We start from the raw sequence: 8,289 nt of genomic DNA on the forward strand, positions 1-8,289 counted from the left end.
TACAGAATAGAATTCATGTTCCCAATGCCTTTGTTGGGAGAGCTGGAATTGACATGGACATAAGTCATGTCTTTCCTCAGAGTGTGCTGGCAGGCCTCGCCTTGGTGAGAGGTCGAGCTAGAGGTGGAGGGGCTAGAGCTGGCATCTGGTGTGAGACAGGACTTCCCCTCTGCTCAGTGGCCACTGCTGCCCTATAGGGAGTGGAATCTGATCCCAAGTTGCTGGAGCACAAACCCTGAGGGTCAGGCCTGAGCTGGCTGTGTACCTTTAAGTGTGTGTTTTTCCCTTTGCCAACATAGGATCGCTTGACCCAAAGAGGGAGAATGCTGATGCAAGTGGAGCTTGTGCAGGTTGTCAGCTTGTGTCCACTGTGGACAGTTCTGATGAACTTCTGTGCAGGCATCCATGACTCTACTCAGACACAGTCTCGGTGCAAGTCCCCTTTGTTCCTCACACCTGATCACTATACTCAGCCTCTGCTGCCCCTATCCTGGTGTGGAATCTCTTTGCAGTGCAGGTGGGGCCCACATGGCCTCTTGGCATATGCTGGGGGTGAGCTGTGGTGGAGTGGTCAACATGAGAAATCTGGACCTGTTACCAGATTACCAAAACCCAGTTTTCAAGGACCTGTTACCCCAAAACTGGGTTCACCTTTTGTTGGATGTTGAGTCAAAAGATATAACCAAGCCAAAGATCAGGAGAAGGAAGGATTTATTACTCGAAGCAAGCAAAGAGGACACTGAGGAATCTTTCCCACAGCATTGTCTCCCCAAGCAGCAAAATTGGGGAAATTTTAAGCTAAGGTTACAAGCATATTCATTTAGGATCTTGGGTGGTTGACAGAGTCCAAACTTTAGTTGCCTGAAGTCAACAGGGTCAGAAAAGGTCAAAATCATCCCTTAGGTTCCATCTGGTCTGGTGGTTGAGCACTTCAGGCTAATCTTTACCATTTAAAGAGAACTGAGAGTCTTTACAACTGTATTATTTTTGCGATTGTTACTTCTCTTCCCTGATAACAGTCCTTTGTTTCTGCATTCTTTTGTTCTCTTAACATTATTCATCATTGGAACCTGTTTAAGGGCAAGCATTGTAGCCAGGCTTAGATCACAAAATACCTTAGGCCAAAAATGGCTTCTCTTATGTCAAGAAAGTCATACCTGGTTTTCTTTCTCTGAGGACCCCATACACTGTCTGTTTACAGAGGTGCCTGGCCACTGCCACTTGCTGCCCCCAATCCCAGATACTCTTCCCTGGAACTGGGTCACCTCTGTGTCCCACAGTTGAGTCCTTTCCTGATCTTGGCTGCCCCAGATCCAGTAACACACTATGACATGAGCGAGTGGGTGTAGAGCATTTGCTGGGCTTGGGCAAGCTGCTGTCACAGGAAACCCTGCAGCCACCAGAGCAGATCTCTCTCTGCCCTGCCTTGGGGGCATGTCTGTATGTTCACATGCTCCTCATGAACAGTCTAGGCTTTTCCTTCTGTTAATCCCAGTGATCCTCCTGGCAGCCAAGGGGGCGTGTTCTTCCCACATAGGACCCCGTGACAGGGTATGAAGGCTTTGGCTTGCACTGCTCAATTCCCAGTGCAGGTGTCCACCCCTGTAATCTTCCTTTTCCTCTGCGCTCCCTCCCAGGGGCATAGGTCCTTACCTGATCGCTTTTCTTCCCTTCCTACCTGATTAGGTGTATATCTTTCTTACAACTTCTTGGTTGTGCAGGAGTCCTTCAGCCAGTTTCCAGTTAGTTTTCAGTGAGAATTGTTTCATGTGTAGATGTATTTTTGCTGTGTTCATGGGGGGAGGTGAGCACCTTCTCTTCTTGTTTTGCCATCGTGATCTGTGGCCCATAGGTATTGTTATTTCCTAACTCATTCTACAAGTTTTACCTAAACATTTAGCCTATTTGCATTTAACTGAAGTACTTATAACTTTGGGCTTATATCAGCTATCTTAGGATTTGTTTATTCTTTGTCCCACTGGATTTTCATCCCTCTTTTTCTCTCCGTGATGTCTTCTTGATCAACTGAATTTTAGTATTCAGCTTGTTACTATTCCTTTCATATCTGTGAGTATAGTGTTAACAAAACTCTCTTTCTATATGGGAAACTGACCTTGGGTTAACTTTCACTTAGCTGTTTTTCACTTAACAGCGGCCTATGATAGCAGTATTTCAGTTGTCGGACTAACTAGGAAACCCCCAGCAGCTGGACTGGGAGTTGGGGGACATGGATTAATTTATAAATACCACTTGGAAGACACAGCTTTGATTTTCCTTCTGAGTAGAATGACATCTTAAGAGAGTTTTTTGGTTTGTTTGCTTGGTTTTCTGTTTTTGCAGGGATCTGAAAGTTATACCCAAGGCTTCTTATAGGGAGCCTACAGCTTCTAAGATAAAGTTGCTTCCATACTCTGGTATGTTGCCTTACTCCTAACCTTTCACTTGGTAGGCCAGAGAATTACCCCTGGATTTTTGTGAGAATTCCCACAGAAGAAGCATGACTGATGCTGCCCGAGTAACATCCTTAGTCTTCTGTCATCTGCCTTCCTTTAAAGCTAAGGACACTGAGCTAGGATAGTCTATTCACATCTAGAGTGTAAAAGGTCATGCTAATGGTTTTCTAGCAGAGTGTGTATTGCAGTAGTTACGCTATATGTTATAATATGCATCCTTGACTTGTAATAATGTAATGATACCACTTATCAGATAATGCTATGGCCTTGGAACACTTTTACCCTGACTTTCTCTTTTAGCTACTTTTGCCATACATTAAATTATGCATATATTGCAAACATTGTTATATTTGTTATTTATGATCTGTATTTTTTCATTTGCTCTTTATTTACTTCCTGGAGTTCTACATTTCACTCTGGGATCATTGCCCTTCTGTGTGAAGACATTTATTTTATATTTGTTTTAGTATCAGGTTTCTGGTAGTGAATTTTTCAGTTTTTAATCATTTGCAAATATTTTTATTTAGTTTTTACTTTTGAAGGATTTTTTTTTTTTTTTTTTTTTTACTGTATATAGGGTCTTACAATGGCTTTATTTCAGCATTATAAAGCTGTTACTTCATTGTTTCCTAGATTTGATAATTACTCTTAAAGGTCAATTCTAAGTCTTTTTTTGCAAGATTGTTAGTACATCTGGTTTTCTGCCTACATCCTAATCATGGACTTCAGCCTATCGCTTTGCACAAAGAATTATTAAATGCAAAGGGAAAGGAAGGTGAGCAGAATATTGACTAACCTCTCTGTGGTTGCTTTCTTTCTTTGATTTTGGCCTCTCATTCCTGATGGCTTTAATTCTCTCAGGTATTTCTTTTTGTTTCATTAGTTTTTGCTTTTTCTAGCTGATAGTGTTGGTCTGAAGCAAGATAATTCTTCATCATATTTGAAAGTGGAAATCTATTGTGACTTTTAAGCAAAGTCTGTCCTCTTTTTTTTTTTCTTTCTTTCACTTTGCTACTTAAGTATATGATTGGCTGGAAAAGTCCCTGACTAAACGGGAAACAAAAGGAGCCAGTAGCGTATTCCTTTGCCTTGCTCCAGCTGTTATTTCAAACAATGGAATTTTGTGCTAAATCATTTGCATTAGGTCTTTCATGGATCCAAACTGCCAAATATACACATTGGGTCTATCACTTATTAGCTCTGTGACCCTAATCAACTTGCTAAATATCTCTGTCTCAGTTTACTCGTAGGTTAATTAGGGATAATAACAGTTTTTAATTTTGTTTTTTTGATAAATTATTCAATCTATATTGTTAACTATTTTGATGATGGTGATGTTACTATAACTAAAATATTAACTGCTGTTGGTATTACTTAAAAAAACTAAAGTTAATCTCCTATAAGAGATAGTTGTATATTGTTAGTTATCCCTAACTGTATACTAAGTACAGGTATTAAAGTAGCAGCTGATTTCCGTAGGTAATTTTTCTAATACACTCATAGATATAATACACATTTTGACCCCAACAAGTTTTGTATTAACATTTCCATTTGCCATTTAATAGTTTACATCTATCTTTGATCTGGTGTAGGACTACTTTTTAATAATATTACTATTGGATTGATTATTAATTCTATATATCTAGGAGAAGAAAGAAGACATCTTATGTACCTGAAATTTTTATCATGAATTAAAAGTATCTAGTTTTGTCTTCCTTGTATATATTCACTAACAGCATTTCTCTATTAGCCTGTTCAGCTGCTTTCTTCTTCAGTAGTAGTTGTTTGAGAAGTAGTAAGCTATGAAGTACATTCTTTCGTATTTTTGTGAAGTTCAGTGAATATCAATTCACTGCAGTAGTTATGCAATTTCTATGCATTGAGCATGAAGTAGCAGCTTTCATTAGCAGATTTTCACAGTCAAAACTGCTATTTCTCTCCCCACATCTTAAATTCAAAATGCAAGCTGCTTGTTTGCAAACAGAGAAATTGGAACTTGCCAATTATGTTAATCATCAGTTATAAAAATCTCTTGAATGTCTCCTGATCTAAAGAACAATTGAAAATTCACTTTTTTATGCCTTGTCTGCAACTGTTTATCTAGCACATTTTCCTATCAATTGATTGAATTACAAAGGCAATTTTTAAAGCCATTCTTTTCAGTCAATTAATGTATATTATTAATTTTTAAGGGTTTAGCTGGGTTTTGTCCCTGAATCAAATTACTTTCAGATTTCTATAGATAAATAGAAATGATGGATTATTCTGTGGGAGCTTAGATTATGCTTTGCCATTTTCTAAAATGTCTGGCATAGAAATTTGGAAGTCATAACTTAAACCTTTAAGATGTTTGTCACTAATTTACTGCAATATTGTGAAAGTTGTAGATTGTTATTCTTTTCTATTAAGGCCAGAATAACATAATAATCTGCTAATTGTTAACACTAGTGATATTACCTTAATATTTGTTACACATTAAATATCACTGGAAAATAGATTACCTTTGTTTTCTCATTATATGGAATTAGTTTTATAGCTAAGTCTTGTCTTTTAAAAGTATCTTTGACAAACAAAGCAAAATGTATACATGCAATACAATGTGTTATTTTATTAGCTTAATGCCAGTGTTCTTTTTTTTTTTTTTGTCAGTAAGAGATGTATCCAAGAGAATTTTTAATTAAAGTAACATTTAAATAAGTAACATTTATTTTTCAATAAATTCCAGTGTTCTTTAAATCAAAGTAAGTTACTAAAAGTATGAATGCTATGGATACTTTCATCTTTTTAAATATTTGCTGCTTTCCTAAAAGAAAACTTACTTTAAAAATAACACATTTGAAATGAAACATTTTGTATGTTTCTTTCTATTTCTTTGTTGAAAATACTTTTCTCTACTTTTCAAATTTATCTATAATCTTTGGATCACTTTGATCTTTAAATGCTAATATCAGCAAAGCAAGTTTATTGTATAGAATTTAAAATTATACCTCAGTCATACTATTTTCATGAAAATTCAGAAAGCTAGTATATCATTCAGTGAATGATGTGAAAGGATATTAATATCACAGTAGTAATAATCACATGCTACCTATAACACAAATGAAGCAATGTATGCTGGTTTCAGTGTCTGATACATTTGCTACAATAGGGATAAAACTAGTCCTCAGTACATTAAGGATCCTGGTTTACAGACCCATGGAAAATAGAATATTGTTTTCCTCTTCTTGCAGTAGTAACAATCAGCCCTGTGCCCCATCACTTGTGAAAAACTTAGATGGAGATTTAGAAACTGGTGCATATGTTAGTGAAGGAATATATGAACGTGCAGCCCTTTTATGTGAGATCCCAGGGAGTCTGGCCTCTGCTTTGCAGTTTGTGCACATCTAGATTAGTATTCCTCTGAAAAGGCTCTAAGGTCAGTGCCAACATGATTCACCGTGAACAACAATAAGTAAAGCCAAAGATTGGCTGTTGTTATTTACAGAACTTATGGCAAGAGAAGTAAGCAAGGATTGTTGGTTAATTAAAATTCCAAAGAAATAGCAGATCTAGGAGTATAATATGTGACAATTCTTGGCAAATTGTCAACCCTAGAAGGTGCTTCCATTCTACTGTGCCTCATTTCCTCTGTAAATTGTCAGTCTCATATAACTGTAAAATACTTATTCCCACTGTGACAAATTTTTTAGTAAACATGTAAATGTGATTATATAGTTTAAAAAAAAAACCCATATCTTAAGAAGTGAGAAAATCACTGAGTCTCTTGAGGGGTGTGTGTGTGTGTGTGTGTGTGTTTTAAGCAGATCAGGAAGAAATTTAAGTATAACTTTTAGAAATATTTAATATTTTGTGGTAGCTTCCTATACGTATAAAGGTTTTTAATCAACAATAAATGTTACATGATTAAATATCTTTGTCTTGCTTATGGAACAGAAATCAGAAAAAGGAAATTTTAGCCACTCTTTCCTGCTTTCAATTTAGAAGTAATTGCCTGGTATAAGAAATCATGATGTCAGATCCTCACAATGCATATATTTACACCGAATTATATAGCTGTAGGGTGGTAGTGAGGTGTTAGTAAGACCATCAATATAATGGATATATGAATTAAACCATGATTATACAACAAGTGGTCATCTTAGGGAGAGGCAACTTCCTTAGGAGGCTAAATAGTGTCAAGACCAGATAGGGAAAGGCTTGGGCCCAATCCTATTAAAGTTATTAATGCATAAATAAATACATAAGAAATAAATACCTAAAGAAAGAATATGTAGATCAGGGATGGGGGATAGAACATGCTGGTAGAAGCTCAGGGAAAAACAAAACAAAACAAAAAGAAGAAAACCACTGAAAAAGTGTCTTTGGGAATACTTTTTCAACCTGCCCATGACAGATGGTTCTGTACCCCAAGAGCCAAGTGTAACTCATATCAGAAACATACATTCCAAATATCATTGATGTATGTAACTCCAATGCACTAAAATGCTAATTCCCCCTACTCTGGCCCTACTTATCAAGAGATTGACAAATTATAATTTGGTTCTCCTAGTGCCTTGTCTAAGAATAGAATGTCATAGAATGTTAGTGCTCCTTCACTTTAGAAGGTAGATTTTAAAGTATAAAGAACCATTGGTAAATATTTCGGCTTCTGCTTACTGTAACATCAAAAGAAGTCAGCTTTCCAAGAATAGTCAAATCTGGAGCTTGACAGCATTAATTGTATGGACCAGTTGAAAACATTTACAGTCAATTCACATGAAAAATACATGTTGTCTGCCTAATACATGTGAAGTACTGGAGATTAAAATGATGAGAGAAAATATTCAAGGGAAGTTGATATTTTGCATCCTTGTATTACTGCTTCCTGTTCAGGATCTTTACAAAGGTTAGAATCTCTTGAAAAATTAAAACTATATTCTGATCTTAACATCATGAGGTCTACACTGACTTAATTCTGTTCAGAAAGGAAATCTAAATCTCTCAGTACTTTCACAGTAAAGAAGAGCCTCTATAAGCTCTCCAGAGGACTTGAGAAGTGCATATCAGTAGCTTTCCTTTAAAGGAAGATATTCTGTATGGGAGAACTTTACTGAAATGTAGCCAGTTTATCATGTTTTCCCATGTTCACATTAGCTTGGATATAATACTGCTTTACAGAAATGGTTCTATCTTTGAAAAGTATACATGTCCTCACTTTATATTATCAAAGATAAAGGGATTTAATTCCACAATAAAAAAGGAACATGACAATCCATCACTATTCCAATTATTTTTGAATTCTTTGATTTTGGTTGCTTGTTGACATGAAAAATATTGTGTGAAAAATGCTCCCTCAGAAATGCTTTCCTATAAGATGTAATAGTGTGGAGAGTAACTGACAAGGCTTATTTATACACATAATCAACCACATTATGATTGATTTTCTATTTTTAGTGAAAATGTTAGTTGGTTATGCCTTAAAACTGAAATCATCAGCAGAAAATATGCTAATACTTTGACAACATATACCAATCCAGCGGGAAAGTGACATAGGACATAGATAGATAGGACTAGGCCAAAACCCACTCCATAAACACATGACTAGTTTGGAGCTAATTCCAATCCAGAGGCTGGTTCTCATTGGCGATCAGTTGCAGCATGAGAGAATGGGCGCCACTGTAATTCAAACAATCATAAACACCTTTAGTGTTTATCCAGGTTGTGAGTCAGAGCAGAGGCAAATCCATGGTTCGATCAAATACGAAGAACTAGGTCAGCACTACCCAGGATTTTGAGATACTTGTGTAAGAAGTAGGAGCAGTTAGTCAGGTTTGTGGGCTTCTAGCTAGTTTGCTGG

The sequence above is a fragment of the Camelus ferus genome, chromosome 6 (genome assembly GCF_009834535.1).
Source record: "Camelus ferus isolate YT-003-E chromosome 6, BCGSAC_Cfer_1.0, whole genome shotgun sequence".
Lineage (NCBI taxonomy): Eukaryota > Metazoa > Chordata > Mammalia > Artiodactyla > Camelidae > Camelus > Camelus ferus.